Source organism: Neophocaena asiaeorientalis, unplaced genomic scaffold (genome assembly GCF_003031525.2).
Source record: "Neophocaena asiaeorientalis asiaeorientalis breed wild unplaced genomic scaffold, Neophocaena_asiaeorientalis_V1.1 scaffold823, whole genome shotgun sequence".
NCBI lineage: Eukaryota > Metazoa > Chordata > Mammalia > Artiodactyla > Phocoenidae > Neophocaena > Neophocaena asiaeorientalis.
This window is the reverse complement of record NW_020172767.1, coordinates 910,937-934,832: the sequence shown is the minus strand read 5'-3', so window position 1 is coordinate 934,832 and position 23,896 is coordinate 910,937. Positions and strand designations below refer to the sequence as shown.

The window sequence follows — 23,896 nt, the reverse complement described above, 5'->3', positions numbered from 1 at the left end:
TTATGCGGGGAAGGCACTCATCAGAAGTGGCACTATCCGTAAGGTTGAAGGCAAAGCGACCCACAGAGAATCTACACTCATGAGAATCTGCTCTTGGATAACGAACATTTGACTGCATTTGTCACTTCCAGTCCTTAAACACTGTCTGTCCATGCTCTTTGTTTTGCAGATGAGGGAACTTACGCCCCCGGAGAGGGGGAGGGTCTGGTCTGGAAAAACAGAGTCTGTCAATAGCATAGGCAGGACTAGAGCCCAGGTTTCTTAACTCCGAGTTCACTGGTAGGTAGAAAAAGCCAGGTTTGATCTTTTAACATGTGTGCCATTTGGAAACTAACGCTGAGCAGGCAAAACTCTGGACTTGATGAGAAAATTAAAATAAGGCTGCTTTCTAGTCTGCGCTTTGCACAGCTCCTCATCTGTTTTGTTGGTGCTGGATAGCCCATGCCTTTGACTACATCAGAAGAAGCTTAATATTCTATCTTAATGTGTCGTCATTGGCTGTAAGAGTGTCCTGTCCATTCTGGCTTTTGGGTGGCCTGCCCAGAATCACCACGGGCTTTGCTTCTTAGCCAACTAGAGGAAGGCAGAAATGAAAGCGGCCTGCCAGTGTGTTTTCTTTGTGTGCCTCTCCTTGGACACAAACACAGGAGGGGGGTTTCTGTGGGGCAGCTAGTCTCCCCCCCATTTCGGATTTTGCTGAAGCAGGTAGTTGAACTCTTTGAGGAAGTCTGGGTTTTCTCTGTCTCGGGAAACTGCTGATAACATCAGAGCCAGAAAGAGGTGAGTAAAATGGGCAAGAAAGAAAATTCATAAAAGTCACGCCAAGACTCAGATTTATAACCCCACCCAGTTCTCCCCCAGCAGTCCTTTCAGCTGTGACTTGCTTCCCAGGAAGCAGAAAACAATAGTCTACTGATTGAATTTCAGGCTAAACTTCAGGCAATTAAAAGTAAGGGAAGTAAAACCTAGTTACATTTAGAATCAAAGTCCAGATATCTCCATTGGGAGGCATAGTCTGTGTGTATACTTTGCAAGGTGGGCCTAGTTCTGAAGCCAAACTTGGAAGTGCATTCGTTTCGGTAATTGATCTCTCGCTCCAAGTTTCTAGCTTGTCTTTTTGGAGTTAATCACTTCCAGGAAAGTGCAAAGGTCTTATAAGTGAAGAGAAGGAAAAGCATATTAATTGTAACTGGACTAGGTCCATATCATGAGAACTGGAAAAACCTGAGATCTTGGGATAAAGGGAAAGCCACTGGACAGCTAGATTTTAAGGTAGGGAACGTGGGGTAAAGACTCCGTTGTTACTTCATGATCCCGCCTGCCACCCCAGGAGAATTTAACTGTCTATTTTGCTTAGCTTCCCAGAGTAGGTGCCATATTATTTAGAAAAGTATACTCATTTATCTGAAGTTCTCTAAACGCATAACAACTGCCACTTGTAAGTCATTTTTATCTTTCTCTGGTAGCCCTTTCTCTTATTCTTCTCTCTAGCACTCATTCCTTTGGTCAACGAATATATACCAGAGGGCTAGGGGTCGACTATGTATTGCCATGCAATAAACCAACCTCAAAACTTAGTGGCTCGATGCAACAACCATTTTACGATATTCCATAATTCAGGAATTCATTCAGGGCTTAGCTGGGTGATTCTTGTCATTGACAGAGATCACTCAACGGTATTTAGCTGGAAGATGGGCTGGTCTCGTGAGCCCATCACCACAGCTTTGCTCATGTCTGGTGCCTTGGCGGATGGCTGGAAGGCTAGGCTCAGCTGGCCCTGTCAGCCAGAGCACCTACGCCCAGCGTGGGGTGTCAGTGCGATTGGTGTTCTTTTTCTTTTCTTCAAAGTACTAAATTCATTAACTTGAGATGTCGGGTTTTCTTTCATTAATAGTAATCTTTTATTTATTTATTTATTTTTATATTTATTTTTGGCTGTGTTGGGTCTTCGTTTCTGTGTGAGGGCTTTCTCTAGTTGCGGCGAGCGGGGGCCACTCTTCATCGTGGTGCGTGGGCCTCTTCACTATCGCAGCCTCTCCTGTTGCGGAGCGCAGGCTCCAGACGCGCAGGCTCAGTAGTTGTGGCTCACGGGCCTAGTTGCTCCATGGCATGTGGGATCTTCCCAGACCAGGGCTCAAACCCGTGTCCCCTGCATTAGCAGGCAGATTCTCAACCACTGCACCCCCAGGGAAGCCCAACGATTGGTGTTCTTATGTAGAAACTCTGGGCTCTAAGAGCTAGTGTTCTAGTGCTCCAGGTGGAAGATTCATGGCTTTTTATGACCCAGCCTCTGATGTCCCAGAAAGTCATTTCCACTGCATTCTCTTGGCCAAGTAAGACAGTAAGGGCCAACCCAGATTCAAGGGGAGGTGATTACATTCCACTTCTCAGTGAAAGAAATAGCAATGACTTGGCAGATGTCTTTAACACCACAGACAGAGCTGCTCTCCTTGAGAAGATTGTACGCCATTGGAGCAGGGAGCAAACTGGTCAACAAACAATCCAGGCCACCTTGAAGAAATGACTAGAAAGCCTGTTGAGTTGTACAGGACTGCTGTTTCATAACTAAGCGGCAGAGAGCGTAGGGTTGTTCCCCTGTGTTCTCCTGGAGAGTTCCTGTGACGCCCCCTACCCCTTGCTCAGTGTTCCATATTGCACCAGAAAAACCAGCCAACTCTGCTGGCTAGCACATGCTCACAGGGCATGGTGCACAGCCTCGTGTCCACCGCAGCGGCCTCCATCATTCTGATCGGCTCAAATCCAATTGTTTGGCTGAGATGAGGGTTTGCTAAGTGGTTACTAATTATTAGGCTTGTTCAGTCAGAATACTGGCATTGCTGTTCCATCCACTGGGACAGTTCCCCCTCTTCTTTATTTTGCTAACTTCGACTTATTCTTCAGAATTCAGCGTGAGGAGCCCCTCCTTCCTGGAAAACTTTTCTTGACCGTCCTTATCCCAGTTGGATTTAGATGTCTTCCTCTGAACTCCCTTAGCCACCCCTACCCCTGGCTTATCTCCATCATTATTATACTTATCATATTTTACTGTAATCTTTGATTTTCCAACTGCCTTCCCGCTCCCAGATACATGTCTCTCCCGACATACACGGCTCTCCCAGGTGAAGGCAGATATTGAAAGAATCATTCCAAATGCACTGAGTGTCCCCAAAATGCCCAACTCTGAGCCACACAGGTGGTGATAGGGACTGTGTCATTGTCCCTGGTGTTGCCATGATGCCTAGTATATAATAGCACCTCCATGAATGTTTATTAAGTACATGAATGAATGGTGGTGGTGTATTAGTTGAACATGTAGATAAACTTACGTCACCCGAATGTCATTTTTTTATTGTTAGAGCCCTCCCTAAGACTTTACCAAGCCGGGCCATGATCCAGTTCCATAAGGAACAATGGGGGCAGAGCCAACATCTGGGCCCAGTCCAACCCCTTTCTTGCCAGCCAGATTATGCTTGCCTCTGTTTATCCCTGGGTCATTCTGATGTCTGGAGCTGCAAGGTGGTACCTCTCACATCAATGTTTGGTCTTCTCCCTTGTTAACCTTTGACTTCAGCTATCATGAGCCTGTTGATGGGTGAACTTCAGTATCCTGCTGCCCATGTCCTGTCCTTCGGAATAATTTTTGGCAGCCCTTGACTGGGGACCATGTCCTAGACCTGTCCTGAGCAGACATGCCTTGCCCTCTACCACCTTCTGGTGGACCTAGCTGACAGCTCTATTGATCGGTTCTGGTAGATTCTCCTTCCAGTATTGGCTTTTCCTGCACAGAATGTGATTTCTAGATCCCAGTTTCTTCGAACAAAAAAGGCATAGTCTTTGGAATCAGACATAATTGGCTTTGAAGGGACTCTTCTACTTGCTAGTTTTATCTCTCTGAGCTAAATTTTCTCAGCTGTAAAAATGGGGGTAATAATCACAACTTGGTAGAGTGTTTTAACTGTAGTGCCTGCCATGTAATTGCTAAGAAAAAGGCAGTTCCCTCACATGTTCCATAATGGTGTATTGACTTTTGTATTCAAAGCAGACATTGATGCCTTTCCCTTCAGTACGTCATTTTCTTTTAGGGTGTTTTCGTAGATGGTGATGGTGATTTCCTTCTGGGGCTGGCCTTGACCACACCATTACCGGAGCTTCTGGACTCTGGTCACATGGCATGAGTCAACATATAGGGCATAAGTAGCCATCATTGTTTAAGTGACCATTGTCGCAATAGATTTTTAGAAAATTTTATCAGACCTTTTTCCAGAGCATATGCAAGAACATAATGTACACTGAAGAACCCAATTATCGAAGCAGTCTGTAGTACGGTTTTCCAGAGAAACAGAACCAATAGGAGAAGTTCCACAATCTGCCACGTTCAAGCTGGAGACCTGGATAAAGCCGGAGGTGTAGTTTGAAGGCCTGAGAACCCGGAGAACCAAAGGCAGGAGAAGACCGATGCCCCAGCTCAATCAGTCAGGCAGAGATTGAATTCAACCTCCCTCTGCCTTTTTGTTCTATTCAGGCCCTCATTGGCTTGGATGATGTCCACCCACATTGGGGAGGGCCGTCTTCTTTACTCAGTCTACCCATTCAAATGCTAATACCTTCCAAAAACACCCTCACAGATACACTCAGAAATCATGTTTAATCAGATATCTGGTCATCTGATAGCCCAGTCAATTTGACACATAAAATTAACCATCACACTGCCAGGAAACTCCATTTGCTCCCTCCCTCATGTTCTGCCCAGCAAGGTATTTTCAGCTAGACCTGTAGGCATCTAGATCAGGCTTGCTCGGAATTAATTTGCAGCAAGGTAGGAAGGGAATAGATACAGGTACCTGCAATTTGGGCAGCACTGCCCTTAGGGTCAGGGTCAAGGGCAGGGGCCTTGACTTGTTCTCTGGCCTGCCTTGTTTGCTTAGGTAGGACAGCCTTGCTGGTTTATCTGGCCTGTGAGTATCTTGTGCTGTTCCTTCAACATTTTCACTATTCACAGTCACTGACGTCTATCCTTATTATATGCTTTCTTGTTGTAAAAGAAAACACATGATAAAAATGCAAATAAAATAAGCATATTAAGTGAAATGTAAGTCCCCTTCTCCTAGTGATCCTATGTCCCCTAGTTCCCTCCTCCAGAGGCAACTGGTACAGCCACCTTCTTGGGGTTCCCTCCAGAGTGAGTCTTACACACATAAGCATAAATGTAGATATTTGCCAGGTCTTGGGGCTTATCATCTGACTCTGCTCACCAGTTTGCATCTTTTGGCTTTCTGTTCATTTCTCTGGAATCGTCTCTCTCTGCTACCCTTTTGTGGCTTCATCATTCTCTACTTCTCACCTGCTCTCAACCTGCTGCCCTGACCTAGTAAGACCTTTATCTGGAACAGGAAGAAGTGGAATTCATCGTTTGGAAAGAAAAAAGCATTTCTAGTTTCTATTTCCATTCTGTGTTGTCTAACCCTGCAAAATTAAATTACGCCTGTCCATCTGCCACTGACTCACCGCATTCCATGAGCAAAGCCATTTGCATTTTTCTTCACAACAACATCTTTCTCCTCAGGATGCTCTGGCAACTAATATTTTAAAATTCTCAGAAAAAGTCATAATAATAAAGCCTTTCCATCCTCAGCGTCTAGAAATTGAATTGAAACCAAAGCATAAAGAAGTATTACTGAAGAAGCTAAATAGTTTACAAACTCAGCAATGCCACATAGAAGATTAAATCCAGTCGATTGGGAATTCATTTAGGGCACATCTGCATTCTTTGTTTCTAGACGTGGCCACATACACAGTTCACCAAATGCATCTTCAGAGAGTAAGATATGTTGAGGTATTTAGAAAATGGTAGCATCATACTGATAAAGGAGCAATTAGTTCTATCTGGGGAGGTGATAAATCCCTACAGAACACTGGGCTAGACTTTGAAGGTTGTGTGGCAGTTTCTCAGATAGGCAAGAGAGGGAAGGGCATTCAAAGCAGAGGGAAAAAATATCAGAAGAGTGCAGAATTGCAAAAGTGCCCTGGCGTATTCTGACAAAGGTGGAGTCCATTTTGACTAAGGCATGAAGTGTGTGGCTGGAAAAGTAGGTGAAAGACAGGCTTTGAAAGACACATTCTATGCTAAGAAATTTGGATTTTTTTTCCTGTAAGATAACAGGAGGGCCCTGGAGAGCTTTAAGTATGGAAGTGATGTTGCCAATTTAAAAAATTTTAGATTATCATGGCAGCAGTGTGGAAATCTGACGGAGGGAGAGGGACTGCAAGCTGGGGTACCAGTTACCAGCTGTTTCTTTTGTTAGTCCCAAGTGAGAAAGGATGGGGGCTTGAGCCTGGGCAGGGACAGTGGGGATAGAGAGGAGGAGTGCATTTAGATGACCTGACGGACTACCTGTGGTGGCTGGGGAGGGAAGTGGAGGAAATGAGAGGATGGAAGATGGAGGACGGGAGTGAGGGTGGAAATGAGCCCACAGAATTTCAGAGTTGGAAGGGGCCGCAAAGGTCAGCTATCCTAGGCTAACTAAGTCCTTTCGGTTTCATCCCTACATGTGATGGTCTGGCTCTTCTTTGAATATGTCCAGTGACAGGGCGCCCATTATATCTCATGGCAGCTTACTTCATCTACAGGTCATTCTATTAAAAGTTCTTCTTTAGGCTGCACCAAAATCCATCAACTAGTATCTTCTACTGCTTGGTCCTAGATTAAATTCCTTGGGGCCAGTCGGGCCAAGGCTACTCCTTTGCCAATGTGAAAGCTCTTCACATACTTAAAAACAGCTTTCATATACTTCTATGTCTGCTCTTGTCTAGAGTAAACATTTAAAGTTCCTTCAGCTGGTCATCAAATGACATTGTTTTCTACCCATCTATCATCCGGGAGGGCACAAACGGCTTCCTGTGGAGTAAAGTGTGTCAGTTTCTCCCCTTGTGATTTTTTACTGGTCCAGATAAGCTCAATGAAAGGAACCTCATATTAAAGTCAACTTGGAAAGGAATAATATGGAAGTATTTGAGAAAGAGGTAATAAAGGCCAGTCTGGTAACACGATTTCAGAAGCTTAAGCCTTGAATCGGTTAGGGTTGGTAGTGATACCATTAACATGGATATCAGAAAACAGGAGATGACTCTCACTATGACTTGCAGAATGAAAATGTTAGGAAACCACAGACTCTGGAGTAGGAAAGGCCTTTAGAGATGAGCCGTTGCAAGTCCATCATTTTACAGACGGGAAGAGTAAGGTTTGAAGGGGCAAGAGACATGCCCAATGTCCCACAGCTGGTCATTGGCAGAGCAAAGACTAACCTAGGACTTCTGATTTCTAATTCAGTGCTTTTCTCCCATACCATGTGTTCCCTTAATTTGGAAGGCAAGCAAGGGCCAGCTAATAAAGGATAGTCTTTTACTATCTTCTCTCTAATCACTGTCAACAAATTATATTTCACTCTGAATTATATTTCAAAGGGTATGTAATTATATAAGAGAGTTTTTGAGATTCTTGTATGGCTCTCCAAAGCACCCCTGCCACATTCACCAAAGACTTAGCAGTTCACGTCACTTTGAGTTTTGAATTGATGTGAACGTCACTGAGGATAAGTCCCCATTAGGGCAAGAATTTGTACACTGAATGTTTTAATAACATGGGAATGTTGGTAAGACGTTTAGAAATAAGAATGGAAAAATTGGCCAATAATGCATATTATTGTGTGATGAAACTACTGATGCCCTGTAATCATACTGTTGCAATCAATATCAGTATAAATAGAAATTCAAAATGGTAGAATGCCTCCTGACATGTGAGCAGTGTACATGAGTTTTCAAGTGTTGAAAATCGGGAGCTATTGCTAAGATTCTGGGGTATTAGAGACATGGCACACGCTCTGAAGGCATTCCGTGGATACTTTTTATTTGAAAAAAAAATAAAGGGTGCCAATCTCCAGATTTCATATTTATGTAGTCCCCCAAAAGTTCACAGTAGCAGACCTCCCATGAATCTAGGTCCCTCTCAAGCTGAGGGCTTCCAGGTGGAAGTTACAGTAACTGAGACGGGCCACTGGCCTTGTGTGAAGATGTCCTGCCCCTGGTTCTGTCTCTGTGACGGACTTTCAGAGCTAAGTGAGGACTTAGCAGCATGACCAGATGATAATCTTCAATCTCAAAGGCAGAGTCATTTATCATAGTTGTGTCTGCCAGCCCAGATGAAATGAATGTAGCACAGTGCATAAGCTCTATAGTCATTTTACCAGAAACCAGTGCATGTTGGTCCATCAAGAGGGCATCCCAGGGCTTCCCTGGTGGTGCAGTGGTTGAGAGTCCGCCTGCCGATGCAGGGGACGCGGGTTCGTGTCCCGGTCCGGGAAGATCCCACATGCCGCGGAGCGGCTGGGCCCGTGAGCCATGGCCGATGAGCCTGCGCGTCCGGAGCCTGTGCTCCGCAACAGGAGAGGCCACAGCAGTGAGAGGCCCGCGTACAGCAAAAAAAAAAAAAGAGGGCATCCCACTCCAAGATAGTCAGAGAAAGGAGGAGGGACCATTTTGAAAACATGCTTCTTTAGGGTTATTCAAGAGTCTGCTATCAGAACTTCTTCACAAGTATCCATCACCAATACGTTTAGACATCAGTAGAATAATCTCAGTATCTGTGTATGAATGATTTTTTGAAAAGTCCATTTAAACTCAGATACAGATTATAGTTTCCAGAAAATGTGTACCCGTGAAACGTTCACGGAAAAATTAACATCTGAGAGAAAGGATTATAAAAAACCTGCTAAATGCCCTTTTAAAAAATGGGCCTAACTCTATGTTTCAATCCTAAAGGATGGCCCGCCATTTCAAATCCATGCCATAATTTATATGTTATTGATTTTGTTGTCATACTTTGAAAATACTCTGTCCTGTGTGTTTATGATGGCCGTAAATGTCCAGAATAACATTTGGAGACCAAGTCACTATTCAGAGTAAGGGAAATAGAGGCCTATGTAGAGAGGTTAGAGCCCATTAATGGGCCCAGTGTTTAGACCTAAGAAACCTACGTAAGACAACTTGTCTTGAAAGGCAAGCAAAAGAAGCTCTCAAATAACAGGAGTTCAAAATGGAAATTCAAAAATGGAAGGCTGTGTAGCTCAAAGTGACTCTGTTTAAAAGTCCACATTTTGTCCTGTCCAGGAATCCTTAAATGGTATATGTTTGTAAAAGGAATTGACACTCAAACATCCAGCCACAGCCAGCCCTCCGTGTATGCTGAGGATGTGGAACCCATGGATACAAGTGGCAGACTGTACTTCGCCATTTTATATAAGGGACTCGAGCATCCCCGGATTTGGGTATCTGCGGGTGGGGGTGGATACCGGGGGACAACTGTATACTAGGCATCAAAACTCTCCGGGTGAGCATATTATAGCTTTGGCATATTAGCACGTCCAGAGCACAGTAACTCCCCACTATAGACCTGGAGCTGCTTGCATCATCAAATCAGTGCCTGGGGACTCACTGGTTCCAGTTGTATTGGTGCTAGCTGGGGTGTCAATATGTTGCTTAACCCAGACTAGCTAAGGGGCTTTGCTCCTGGGAAGGGGTAGGAGGGAAAGTGAGTGTTTTGCTCCCATTTTCCTCGTAGTACATTAGAAACAAAGCACAAAGTTGGCTGGAATCAGTGTTAGCGTTGCCCAAAGCAGCTGAACTCTGATTTAACCAGATGCCATAACTATAGCAACAGGGAAATACTGGAATTTTGAGATTAACACGCTACTGAGATTTACTAAATATAGCACACTTTGTGGTGAGGTGCATATTATAGGTATTTCCTTTATTTTTCAAATGACAGTGTAAGTCAGGCTATGGAAGGAAAGTTAATTTATTATATATAATGGCTGCTGAAGTCTCCCTACTCCCTATTGATCTATATCTATAAATGTGTGTTTTGAAATCAAATGAGATAAATCAGCTTGATTGTCCAAGGCATGGATGGAAATTGGGCTACCACAAAGCTATCTTCAGATGTGTACCGGTGTTGGAATATTCATCTTTGGGATTTAATGGAAATAACTTCGGGCTGAGTTAGGAGACCTGAGTCCCAGCCTCTGTTATTAAATCACTGTGCGATCTTGGGCAGGTCTCTAAAGGGATTCTGGGTCTCAGGTCCCGCATATTTCTAGTGCTGGAAGCTGAACTGTTCCAGCTCTCCCCTTCTAAGCTTCTGGAATATTTAGGGTTAAGTTTCTCCCTGCTTTGGTTCTGGAGGGTACTTACTGACACCCTGTGGAATGAGAAGGAGAGATTCACATCACGAGATCCCTGGATCAGGGAGGTGGTGACTTGTACGACTGGGGGTTTTCTTACAGGTTTTCCTCTGGTCAGGGAAGTGCTGTCTCCACTCCACAAGCCCTATAAGGAGATTGGTTATTGGCTTCGTGCTCCTTCAGTTCTCCTTTACCTCCTTTACCCACAGCTGGGCCTATGTGGCCTCCAGAGGTAGGCCATCGCCGCACTCAGCAAGGCTCTGAGCCCCATCCTGTCTGTATTCAAGGGAGACGTAAAGGGTCCAGGGTCACTGAGGCAGCGTAGCTGTAAGTTCTTCTCAGACTCTGTGCCTCAGTCCTAATAAATCGATTCTTGATATCTTCCCGTGACCAACCCCTTGCCTTCTCCTCCACGCCCAGGAGCTCATTGCTTGTCTGTTACCCACTCTTCTTTTACCAGAGAGCCTAGGTCCCTGCCTTGGCTTCATACTAGGTGTCCTTGTCCTTGGAAAACTGGAACTCTGCTGCTCTTTTCAGTCTTCAGGTCTGAACCTGGCCACTGCCAGACCTCTCTGGATTTGCCCATCAGCCTGCAGAGATCTTTCTCTATAGCTTGTGTCTGAGACTCCACAATGCCTCCTCCTTGCGGTCCAGCATAGCCCCTTGTTGCTTGCTACTGGCTCTCACTGAAGCTACTGCCTGCCTTGCCTGGACCTCTGTCTACTGCTTATTACAAGACCCTCTTAAGGTGTCTCCATCTGCTCTGTGGGGACATTGCCCTGATACTCACTTCCAGGCCTTCCTGATGCTGCCTATTAGCCTCTACCTCTCGTATGTCATTGGAGATCCTACCCTTAGAGCCTTCCTGGGCCTATCTGGTCTCTGGGTCCTGGATCTCCCCAGCTTGGTCTATCCCAACCCCAGCCAATTTCCAGTTAGAGCCTACAAAGTCTTTGTGGACATTTCTTGGGCCAGGTTTTCCTACCTGGGCCCATCCCTCAGGATGGAAACTGCTGTGTCCAGACTCACCCACTGTGTGCCAGTTAAAAAACAGCCTCATAAAACTTTGCAGTCAATGACTTTGTAGGATAAATTCAAGTTAAAAGTATGAGATGGACGGTGAGGGAGAATTTCTGTATCTCTGTAGCCTATGGTAGGGAGAAGAGATGCTGTTGCGAATTTTTGAGCCAGAAAGAGAGAATTAGGTGAAAGGTGAAAAATGTCCTTGAGATCTTTTGAGAAGCAAAGTTGCATGTGAATCTAAGGTGAGATCGTTTTTCTTGTTAGTAGTCAGCCTAGTAGTATTCAGTTCCTTGCAAAGGTGCATCTGGCTTAATGAAATAACCCAGGATCCCAGCCCCCATAGCAGGGGCACGCGTAGTGGCTACAGCTATATGCCCTTGTGCCAAGGACTTATTCTTTCTGAACCTCAGTTTCCTCATCTGCCAAATGAGGCTCTGTGGAGATAATATCTTTGCTCATTTATAAGCTCTCAGGGTGGTGTCAAGAATGCCAGTTAGTGGACAGTGAACATGTAAGTGTTTTAAGAACTGTAATGCATCCTACAGACAATTCGGTCTTCCTTGCCAGCTGGGTGGGAGCCATAGACATGGAACCTCTTGCCCAGTGTTGGTGGACAGCAAAGATTGGGATCAGTGAGGGAATAGCAGGTCAGAAATAAGGCAAGTGGTGTGACACGGAGCCAGAGAAGACTGGGGAGATAGAATACAAAGCCAAGTGCTTTAGGGAGCCAGCAGAGCCGACGCACAGGGAAGTTTGAAGGAGAGGAATTTCCTGAGCTAGAGTGCAGGGGCTACTGCCTTCTTTTTGTTTGGCACTTGCTGTCGCTGCTCTAGCAGCTCAGACTGAAGCTATTTTGGAAGCAGTTAATAGCAGTTAAAAGAAGAGTGGAACGAATGTGAGGGATTATTCTTATAAGGTCTGGCAGGATTTAGGGACCAGGGAAAGGGTACAAGGCCAGTATCGGCTAGCCCAAGGTAAACCCAATTCAAAGGAGAGTGGTAAGTGGCCTAGGTGAGCAGCAAAGGCAGGCCGCATTTGGACACTGTGATGATTAGCTTTATGTGTCAACTTGGCTAGGCTATGGTGCCCAGTTGTCTGGTCAAACACTAATCTGGATGTTGCTGTGAAAATCTTTTTTTAATATGTGATTAACACTTAAATCAGTTGACTTTGAGTAAAGCAAATTGCCCTCCATGATGTGGGTGGGCCTCATCCAATCAGTTGAAGGCCTTAGGATGAAAGACCGAGGTTTCCCAAAGAAGGAGGAATTTGGCTTCAAGATGGTAACATAGAGACCCTTCCTGAGTTTCCAGCCTGCCTGGCCTGCCCCCGCAGATTTTGAACTCAAGACCACAGCATGAATTCTTACCTGAATTTCTTACCTGTCAGCCTGCACTACGAACTTCAGGCTTGTTAGCCCCTACAGCTATGTGAAACAAGTCCTTCAAATACTGTCCTTCTCTCCCTCTCTCCATATGTATATATATATATATATGCATGTGTGTGTGTATTTATATATACATGTATATGTGTATATATGTATTTACATGTGTATATTATCAGGATGTGTATATACACATCTGTATCTATCCATCCTATTGGTCTGTTTCTCTGGAGAACCCTGACTGAGACGGACACATAAAGATAGCAGTGTAGTTAGGGCAGAGACAGTTGCAGTATCATTCAGAGCCTTAAGTGTGTGGTCATTGTGAGTTCTTTTACTGAAGTTGTCAGTCAGTCACAAAGTATTAATTGAGTTTCTGCTCTGTCTACCAAGTGAGTATCTATTGTGCCACAGAAGCTGGTTGGTACAACCTCTATTGACGCAGATCCCCGAGAGGTCAAACCAGAGCCTCAGTGGAAGGCTCTCACTTTTACACCAGAGAAGTTTTACTCCCCTGGGAGAACATTGAAGGCTGGCTGTCCTCCACCAGGGGTTGGGGATCTGACTAGAGAGGGCTTCCAGCTCTTTCCGGCTGATAATGGGGTCAAGAAGGACTTCTGAGAGTCCTCTCACTCAGACTTAATAGAGTCAACGCCATCGCAAGTGACTGCTCGTTTGGTCTAGCTCCTCATTGTACAGATGAGCCCTGGAGAGGAGAAGACGCTTCTCCAGGCCACACAGCAAGTTGGTGGTGCAGCCAGGCTGATCGTTCAGATGGCCAGACGATAAGTAAGGAAGAAAAGAAAGGAGAAGGAAATAGAAGTCTGAATTCCCCTTGTGGTTTTACTATAGGTCATTTGTTGAGTAATTGTCCCAAAGTTAGGAAACATTCCTATTTTTCCCAGCTGGATCACAAGGAAGGAAAAGAGAAGAGTCTGAAAAGTGAAGTAAAAGGAAATTTAAAAGCATATTTATAAGGGCCCTCACTGCTAAATCACAGAGTTGAAGATGATCAGTGTAAATGAGTTTCATTGGAGAGCTAATTAGCTTTCCTAGGGAATTCTCTAATGGCAAGAAAGCCACAGCACTGTCCAGCCACCTTGCCACCTTGACCAAAGAGTATTTGCCCTTGTTAAAATAAAGGCACACTTGGATTGCTGTTCACCAGATCTCCCTGTTTCTCCCCATATTTGCTGAGGAATTTAGTTGTCTGCCATGAGCATACTAAATTGCATTGATCAATGAAAATGCCATATGTGTTCATTTGTTCTAACTTGACTCTGATAGCTCCATCCATTAAACCTACAATGAAGTTGTAACTCTTTGAAAAAATATAAATTAAAAAACATCCTGGCAGTTCAGAGTTCGGGATGAATCAGTAAAGGTAACTCTCTTTCCTTTGCAGTCAGTATTGGCCACTTTGTGCCTGTGTTTTCCATTTAGGATTCGTTAGTGTAAATCCTCCTCATACATCATTGAAAGCGTTAAGATTTATATGGCAGAATATAGTCTGCATTAGGCCTTTAGGAGAAAGTGGATGACCTAATAGGGTTTTCTACCTTTAATTTGTACTGTTCTTTGTGGGAGGACATTTTAAAATAAACTCTCATATTTGGGAACGTAGTGTTCTGCAAATGGCATATATCATTACCAATATGGGATGTTTTACTGCACTTTCCATGGAGTCCCTGGGCTCCTTACTGAGATGCATCCTCATGGCAAAGCATCTTTTGTGGGCAGGAGGAGGACATTAACTTCTGATCCGCTCCTTCCCTGTTTGGAGCACAGCCCAGCTTTGATCAGCTCCTTAAAGAGCCTTCTGTTTACACCCTCTCATAGGTCTGCGGACAGTATTTGCCAAGTACATTGGAATCTTGGCCAACAGGTGCCACTGGGGCAGGGAAGGTATTCATCAGCTCCTTCCTCTGGTAGCTTTCCTTCTAGTTTTCCTCTTTTGAGGTAGTGAAAACTGCTCCAGGCTGCTTCTGTGATCTCTATATTCTCCCCCTTTTATTTCTTTTCTTTTTATATCCTTTTCTCCCTTCTCATATACCAACTGATGGGACAATTGAGTGACTTTCATCCATTCATTGAAGCATTTACTGGGCTCTACTTCATGCAAAGCACCGTACAATAGTCTGAGGTTTTAGTTATTCTCTTCTGTCTTGTTCCTTCTTAAATTATAAATGTAATACATATTCATAGTAAAAATGCAAACAGTACAAAAGGATATGAAATGAAGAGCCCCTTCACGTCCCTAGTCTCACTCCTTAGGCATAATCATCAGTAACAATTTCTTGTGTATCCTTCCAGAACTTTTCTATGCATACAGAAGTGTATGTATGTATACATTGATGCAACTATATACATATAGGTTCATACATACACATATATGCTTTTTCAGGAAACACTGGCTAGAGCTAGAAACAGTTTTGTAAATTCACTTCTACGTATATATATCTTGGCACGCTTTCCACGTCAGTACATGCAGTCCTGCTGATTCCCTTTAAGGCTGCATGGTTAAACGTGACTTTAGGAAAGCCCTGAGGTTTTGATGAGTTTTCTATAGAGGGCACTAAAGATGGCCAATTTTTTGAATATATAAACTCAATTTTCATTCACTGTCCTCAGGTTTCTTTTACCTTTTCTGTATATTGAGGGTGTTACCCAGTTATGCATTCCAACACTTGAAGGATTCCAACGGCTTGCAGATGCTTCAGGGAAATCAAAATTAGCTTGATCGGTTTCCCTACCTGCACACCATTTATCCACTCTGGCCTTGGACCACTTTCAAGGGAGCTGCCAATCCAGCCTCCAGGGCTTGTCTCAACCCTTGATGACAGTTTCTTTCCTCCTTTTCATAAGAGTTTCTCCTTCAGCTTCAGCCTATATTTTCTGGTCCAGCCTCATTGACTATAAAGTTCTTCTTATTTGGACATGTTCTGTCCTTACTAGTTTTCATTTGGCCATGTACAATTTGAGTCCTCCCTCAAGGAACTGCTAATTCTAGCACACCCTTATTTGAACACTTATTGTACATCAGACTTGTATGTGTCATTTCCTTTAATCCTTCCAACAAACTCATGAGGGATGTGCAATAATTATTCCCAAATGATAGATGAGGCACAGAAAAGTTAAGGACATTGTCCAAGGTCACACCGCTAGTAGGTGGAAGAGCTGGTATTTGAACCCAGGTTCATCTGACCCTAGAAGCTGTGCTTTTAACCAGCACATGTACTGTCTCCCTAAGTCAGCAAGTACTTCTTGGCTAGCCAGTCATTACAGAGCAACCCTAGTTTATCTGTGAGCCTGTGCTTCTCTAAGGACAGGCCATAACATCCACTTCCTGAGTATGTGCTGCATGCTAGGCTCTGTGCAAGAGGGTGGCGCTGAATTCTCGCATGCTGGAATAGCATATTCTTAGGAGCTAAGCCATGGAGGGCATCTTGGGTGGGAGGAGGCGCTTCCTGCTTACAATTCCAGCTGAAAAGGGATTCCCACATTACGAAGCCCCACAGTCCTTCCTGTGTAATACTGTTAGAAGACCTCAGGCAGAATCAGCAGCTATTGGGCATTTTTGTTTAATCTCTTCATGCTCCACCTCAGTTAAAAACACAGGCTTACAACCCCTACTTTGACCAAAACCACCAATCTACAAGAGGGAAGTGGTCTTTAATTTTATTTTCCAGATCAGAGTTCTCCACTTTCCCTACCAATGCTGCCTTCCCTGGGTGTTGCCTCTTGGAATTCAGATTGATCTGAATGAGGTGTCCAAGATAAAGTACATGGTAACTAGGAGATGATTTCTATTCTGGTCTCTCTCTCTCTCTTTTTTTTTTATCTCCAGTCCTGATTCTCCAACTGCCTTGCCTTCTTGTTTTGGGGATTCAGAATCTGGACGTCATGGCCCAGTCACTGAATTGGGAATTTCTAAGTCCCTTGGAGTCCAAAAGAAAGACCATTCTAGATGTCAGGTAAATGCCTTTCATTTCTTAACTGATAGAAATTGAATAGTTGGAAGAGTATTTACTTACTTATTTTCAGGTTTTCAGTTTTATTTTATTCCAAGCATGGGAAGATAAACCTGAAAACCTGGAAAGGGAAAGGTCAAACCAATAGCAGTTGCCCTGGAATTGTGGGACTTTTGCAATAATAAATGTCTAGATGATGTGTTTATTCCAGTCCCAATCCAATTCAATTCAACAAATACTTGTCGAATACCTGCTGTGAACAAGATAAAGAATGACTAAGACATGGCTCTCACCCTCCAGGAGTTCACAGTCTAACAGGGAAGTCAACATGTACACTGTTCACTCTCATACAAGGAAGATAATAATAAAGGTATATACAGAAGTTTAAACAAGGTGCTGTGGGAGTATTGGAGGAGTGAAAAATTAAATTTAATTAGGGAATCTGGAAATATTATGTTTGAAAGAAGATTTTGAGCTTGGTTTTAAAGGATTGACGAGACTATTACAGGAAGACATTTTAATGGCACTTTAAAAAAGATAGTTTAGGCTGAGGGACCACACAGCCTTCAGGTGTGAAAGCCTAGGGGAATGGCGATTGGTCTGGAAATACAACTGGAGAGGTAAGTCTGACCATTTATGGACTTGCTCTGCAGACAAAAGAAGCCTTGGATTACCACCCTCCCCTAAACAAAGAGGAATCTCTTCTGTATCATCACAGTCTCTATGTGCTTCTCAGTGGCCTCTTTGTACAGACGGATACCTTCCAGTTACATTCGTATTCATTTGATGAAGATTCTCTATATGGGAAATACTTGACTTTATAATACACAACACATGCGATTGATTTAAACAGCTCCAATGTATCAATAATGCATTTAATTTATTTCTCTCCCCAACAGTGTATGTAGCTATATGTATTTTGATTATATTGACTAAGATTACAATCCATGTTGATATAACCTGAGAGTAGTTGTTCATGATCTGGGTGGTATTGCGTTCGAAATTCATCCTACCCTGTCATTGGTTCCATTCACTTTGAGTTTATACTAAACCAGTTCTAGCTGTTACGTTAGGTTTCTCTTTTACTAGCTCTATTTATTGTCTTTCTCTGGTATTCCTATAAGAATGTCAGATGAAATTACATCAGATGCTTCTGTCTCTAAGATATGTTAACTTTGTTCCATCCTCTTTCACCATTCAGCTTGTCATCCTGTCATGAACAGGAATTAGCTTTGTTTGGTATGATTTGTGTTTGAAGAATCCATATTGACTACTGTTTATCACTCGGGTTTCCCCTAGGTACTCATAAATGACTGCCTTAATAATTGTCCCCACCGCTTACCAGATATTGAAATTAAATTTATGAGTTTAATTCCCTGAGTTCCCTGGGGATTTTTTTTTTTAAAGAAAAATGGAACAAGGCAGTCTCATGACTCACAGCAACTCTTCCATAATAAACCGGTGTGATAAAGAAAAACATTTTGCGGGAAAACAAATTTTAGTTTTAGCCTTCCAAATGATTATTATAAAAACTAACGAAATACGAGTTTTTGGAAATACTAAAACACATCCTGTATCCTTGACAACTATTTATCTATTGTGCTCACACATATTTTTAAGGGCCATGCTTAGAAAATGCTTAGAAAATGTTAATCCACTAGTTTACGGACTTTACTTTGTGCCGGCAATTGGGAATTTGGTCTTTTTATATTCAAATTGTTGTGTGCTTGGAAAATAGCCCAATAATGGCACTTTTTAGGAGGTTATTTTGTAAGTACTGTCCATCAGACATATACTAAAGTACTGTTTCAGGTTGCTGAGGCAACCTGCCTGCCACAATTGTGGTTACTGTTTATGATTTAATGATAATGCATTGACCTGAAACCCGAGTCTTACCTTCACTGAATGCAGTGCAGGCACACTGTAGGTAGGCTGTAGGTAGACCATAGCTACCTCTAAATCTCAGTGAATGACTAGCAAGGGATTGATGCACATGTGTTAGCAAACAGTAGGATCCCTTGAAAGGGATGGATGTATAGAACATTGAACAACACCAAGAGCTCTGGTAGAGTTTAGATTTCTATACTTCCCCAGCTAAGACTCTGTTAACTGAAGCTAGGAATATGTGGAATGACTAGTTTACATCAGTCTTGGTAGAGAAGTAATCAATTTTCTCCGACGAAAGCAGTTTGGACCCAGTAAGTGAGCAACATGCTGATGCTATAGTCCCTTTTCTTAGTGTTCCATTGAAAAGCGGTAAGGCACATTTCTTTTCCGAGCCAGTACCAGCCCCTTTCCAATGGCTTGGCAAATGATGTTCAAGAGCACTTTTTTTGTGTAATCTTTTTCAATAGGTGTGACAGGTATTCCAAAATTTGTATCATAGCGCCTTATGCTTTGGTGCCTGTTAAAACTATAATGCATAGGTTTTTGTTGTTTTTTACTTGTTTGTGTGAATGTTTTTATTTCAAAGACTGCCATCCAGGGCTGTGCAGCAACTGAGTGATGAGAAAATGCCCCACTATGCGATCCTGGCGTGCGCTAATATTTAGGGTGAGAGAACATGCATAAATCGTCTTACCAATTTGACAGGAATGATTTCAAATCTGGCACACTGTGGCCTCACTCCTCACCAGTGTGCTCCTGGAAGAGCAAGCCCATGGTGAGCTCCTCAGAGTTTGTTAATGGGAGGAAAGCCTTGGGTTTAGGGAGAAAGTATTTGGATAGCATTTTAAGAAGCCCTTCCATTTTTGGTAGAGTAGAAAAATCTGCCTCTGAGTCTGCACTACGGTCTTTTCTCTGGATGAGTACAATGACTGTCTCTCTCACATTTTTCTGATATTTATTCTGAAAATCAGCTACGTGAGTCCCTGCCACTCTCCTGAATAAGCTTCCAGGCATTACCTACATGTTGTGTTCCTGTGGAGGGCTGGCAGTAATCTCTGCTAAGATAAACCGGAGCTTCTGTGGATAAAGCGTAAATGCAGTGAAGTGTGTGGCTGTAAGATTTAATGCCTCTACAGGTAATTTTTTTTGGAGCGGGGATCTGGCATTTAATCAAATCCAGAGGCATTATGTAAATTTAATCACCTTGTAACACACTAGTAATTTTATTATCTCCTTTTCATTTGACAGTGCTTAGATGCAAGTTGAGCTTGGAATTCCAGAGGTAGAGCATTGCTGATTGGAGGTATATTAAGAAAAAAGTACTGTGGAAATGAGATAAAACCTTTATTCTTGCTATTGACTGTTGTCTTTGTATGTGTACAGGTATCCGACAAAGGGTTTTTAGAATAAAGTGTGCCTGTTTAAGGTTTTCCACCTTTCTTAAAACCCCCAATGAATTGCAATGAGACTGTTTTGAATGGACTGTGTTAAATCTATTTCTGTCAAATGGAAAACCTTCACACAAATGCGATGTGATTCAAACTCTCCCTAATACAGGGGCCGCCTTTATACTTGTGTAGCCCATTTGGCTTCGCCTCTACTTACTAGAATCATGTCTAGTGTTAGATTATTTATGCCATAAGGTCTATTTAAAATTGAAGCCAGTATCTACATTCGTCAACACCAGTTTTGACAGGTTTTTAAAAGGTGCAAAGGGGTCGATGATCTTGGATAGACAAATCACCACATCACTGTTCATATTATGAGACTGAGGAAGAAAAAATCTGGTTAAGTTGAATTTCCCAAAAGGCACTTGGGCTTTTTGATCCTATGATTCACACTAATGATTGTGTCTAATGAAAGTAATGAAGCTAAATACTTTATCTGTGATTTAAAGAATGAAATTAGAAAGGAGGCAAGAGGGAAGGCATGATAACCTGTTGAACTGACCTTGCTAAGGCAGAAGAAATGGCATTTTGGGTACGTTTTCTTTCTTTGACTTCTCTGTTATACTTTCCCCATTCTCCTTCATCTCTTAACCTGAAAGAAACTCTTGAGAACATCTCTTCTCCTGAAGACAAAGATTCTATGAGCTCACCCATCCATATATTGGAACATGGAAGCCCCTGGTCAGCCAGGAAGTCTTTCCTTTAATCACTTGATGTCTCTCCTGCTGTATCTTGCAGGCATGAAAGCCAACAACTTGGGCAAATGCCCCTAATTTGGGCTTAGTTTAGATGACCGGGTTTCTCCTACCTAGAGTGCTACTTATTTCAGTGAAAACTCTTCTTCTTTCTAAAAACCCTTACTAACTCTCTGAATCATAACATGTCCTCAGTATGGGAAATCAAAATGGTATAATCTGGGATTAAGATTGAAGTGCCTTACTCTCCAGTTTCCCATCAATCTTATTATTTTTTCTCTGTTTATCACTGATGCCTCAGTTTTCTCATCCTAAAATGGTGATAATGATCACTACCTAAATTGTGATTGGTATAAGGAATCAGTGAGACACTGGATGTGAAAGTATCCAGCACTAGGTCTGGCCTAGAGCACATGCTCAGTGAGGGCAGGTTGAATTAGAATGATCTTATGGTTAGGAGGATAAAGAGTTGACTTTTGAAAGATCTTTATATATTAAATACAAGTCCTTTGTCAGATATGTGGTTGGAAAATATTTCCTCCCGGCCTGTGGCTCATCTTTTCGTTCTCTTAACAGTGTCTTTCACAGAGCAAAACTTTAAAAATTTGAAGTCCAGTTTATCATGCTTTTGGTAGCATATCTAAGAACTCTTTACCTAACCCAAGGTCATGAAGAGTTTCTTCTATGTTCTTCTTTTCTAAAAGTTTTATAGCTTTACTTTTTACATTTGGATCAATTATCCACCTTGAGTTAATTTTTGTGTGAAGTTTAGGTCAAGGTTATATTTTTGCATATGGGTGTAAAATTGTTTCAGTACCATTTGTTGAAAATACTTTTTCCCCATTGAATTGCTTTTGCAACTTTGTCAAAAATCAATTGGCCATATTCATGTGAGTCTATTTCTGGACTCTCTGTCTGTTCCATTGATCTATGGCTCCTTCCCTTTGTCAGTACCACACTGTCTTGATTAGTGTGGATTTACAGTAAGTCTTGAAGTCAGATAGTGTTATTCTTTCAATTTATTCTTCTTTTTCAAAATTATTTTAGCTCTTTTAGTTCCTTTGCTTTTCAAATAAATTTTACTTATCTAAAAAAAAGTTATGTTGGAATATTGACTGGAATTGCATTAAATTTATAGATCAGTTTGGCATGAATTAACATTTTTACTATGTTGTTTCTTTAAATCCATTAACACAGTATATCTATCTGTATATTTAGATCTTTTAAAAATTTCTTCTATCAGTGTTTTATGGTTTTTAGCATACAGAGTCTGTGCATATTCTGTTAGATTTACACATAAGTATATTTCATTTTGTTCGAGCTACAGTAAATGGTGTGTGTGTGTATGTGTATATTTTTAAATTTTAGTTTCCAATGGTAACATTGGGAATATATAGAAATATGATTGATTTTTGTATGTTGACCTTATATCCTACCACCTTAGTAAACTCACTTATTATTTCTAGAAAATTTTTTGGTCAATTCCTTGGGATTTTCTGTCTAGACAGTTATGTTGCCTGCAAATAGAATTTTATTTATTTCCAATATTTATGCTTCTTGTTTATTTTTCTTGCTTTGTTGCATTGGCTAAGACTTCCAGTGTGATGTTGACTTGGTGGTGAGAGACAATGTTTTGCATTGTTCCAGGTCATAAGGAGAAAACATTCAGTCTTTTTACCATGAAGTATGATGTTATCTGTAGATTTTTTGGAGACACTTTATTAGGTTGAGGAACTTTTCTTCTATTCCTATTTGCTGAGAATTTATATTACTAATATATATTGACTTTTTTCCAAATGCTTTTGCTGCATTGATTGATATACAGGCATATCTCATTTTATTGCTCTTTGCTTTACTGTGCTTTGCAGATATTGCATTTTTTTACAAACTGAAGATCTGTGGCAATCCTGCATTGAGCATGTCTATCAGTGCCATTTTTCCAACAGCACTTGGGACGCTTGTGTCTCTGTGTCACATTTGGCAATTTTTGTGATATTTCAATCTTCTTCTTTATTATTATATTTTTTATGATGATCTGTGATCAGTGATTGATGTTATTATTATAAAAAGATTAGAACTCACTTAAGGTTCAGATGATGGTTAGTATTTTTTAGCAATAAAGTATTTTTAAATTAAGGTGTGTACATTTTTTTAAACATAATGCTATTGCACACTTAATAGACTACAGTATAGTATAAATACAACTTTTATATGCACTGGGAAACCAAACAAATCATGTGACTTGCTTTATTGTGATATTTGCTTTATTGCAGTGGTCTGGAACCAAACCCACAATATCTCCAAGGTGTGCCTCTAATCATGTAGTTTTTCTTCTTTAGACTGCTAATATGGTGGATTACATTGACTGATTTTTCTGTTATTGAACCAACTTTGTAATTTTGTAATAAACCCCACTTGATTGTGGTGTATTATTTCTTTATATATTGCTAGGTTTGATATGATAATATTTGTTGAGGATGTCTATGTCTATATTCATGAGGGATATTGGTCTGTAGCTTGCTCTTTTGGAACTGTTTTTGTCTGATTTTGGTATCAGTATTAGGCTTGCCTCATTAAATCAGTTGGGAAACATTTCCTCCTTTTCTATTTTTTGGAAGATTGTATAGAACTGGTGTTATTTCTGCTTTAAATTTTGTATAGAATTTGCTAGTGAAATCATCTGAGCCTGAAGATTTCTTTTTTAGAAGGTTTCAACTACAGATTCAATTTCTTTAATGATAATAGGACTGTTTATTTCATCTTGGGTGAGTTTTGGAAGTTTGTGGTATTTAAGGACTCATTGCTGTTTTGATCTTTACAATAATTCTGTGACACAGGCAAGACGGATAGTCTTAAATCACTGCTCAGAACAGTTCCTGGTACATAGTAGAAGCTTTGTTAATTTTAGTAGGATGAATTTGTTAAATGAACTCCATTTTACAAATGTGGAAACTAAGGTTCAGATTGGTGAAAGCACTTGTTGAAAATTATTTAGCTCATAAGTCACAATGTTAGGACTCAAACCCAAAAATAAAAAAATAGCTTTTGAAGAAGAAAGAAAAAACGAGGAGGGAGCTAATTCAGCATGTATTTTGTGCCAGACATTGCTGGATACTTTTATTTAACTTGTCTCGTTTAAATTCTGACAGCAATCCTGTGATATAGGTGTTGCTATCTCCATTTTAAAGGCAATGGAAGTAAGGCTCTGCATTAGTCAGGGTCCTAACAGGAAATATGGCACACTTCAGTCAGG

The 23,896-nt window shown here is 41.7% G+C and overlaps 1 long non-coding RNA gene across 1 annotated transcript in view; it reads left to right on the top strand.

Moving 5' to 3' along the window:
* Positions 1–23,896, top strand: part of LOC112396798 (uncharacterized) — a 54,774-nt gene that overhangs the window by 26,116 nt on the left and 4,762 nt on the right. The window contains exon 4 of the long non-coding RNA XR_003002652.1: positions 16,490–16,616. This is a non-coding gene — a long non-coding RNA (uncharacterized LOC112396798). The remainder of the gene's footprint in view (positions 1–16,489; positions 16,617–23,896) is intronic.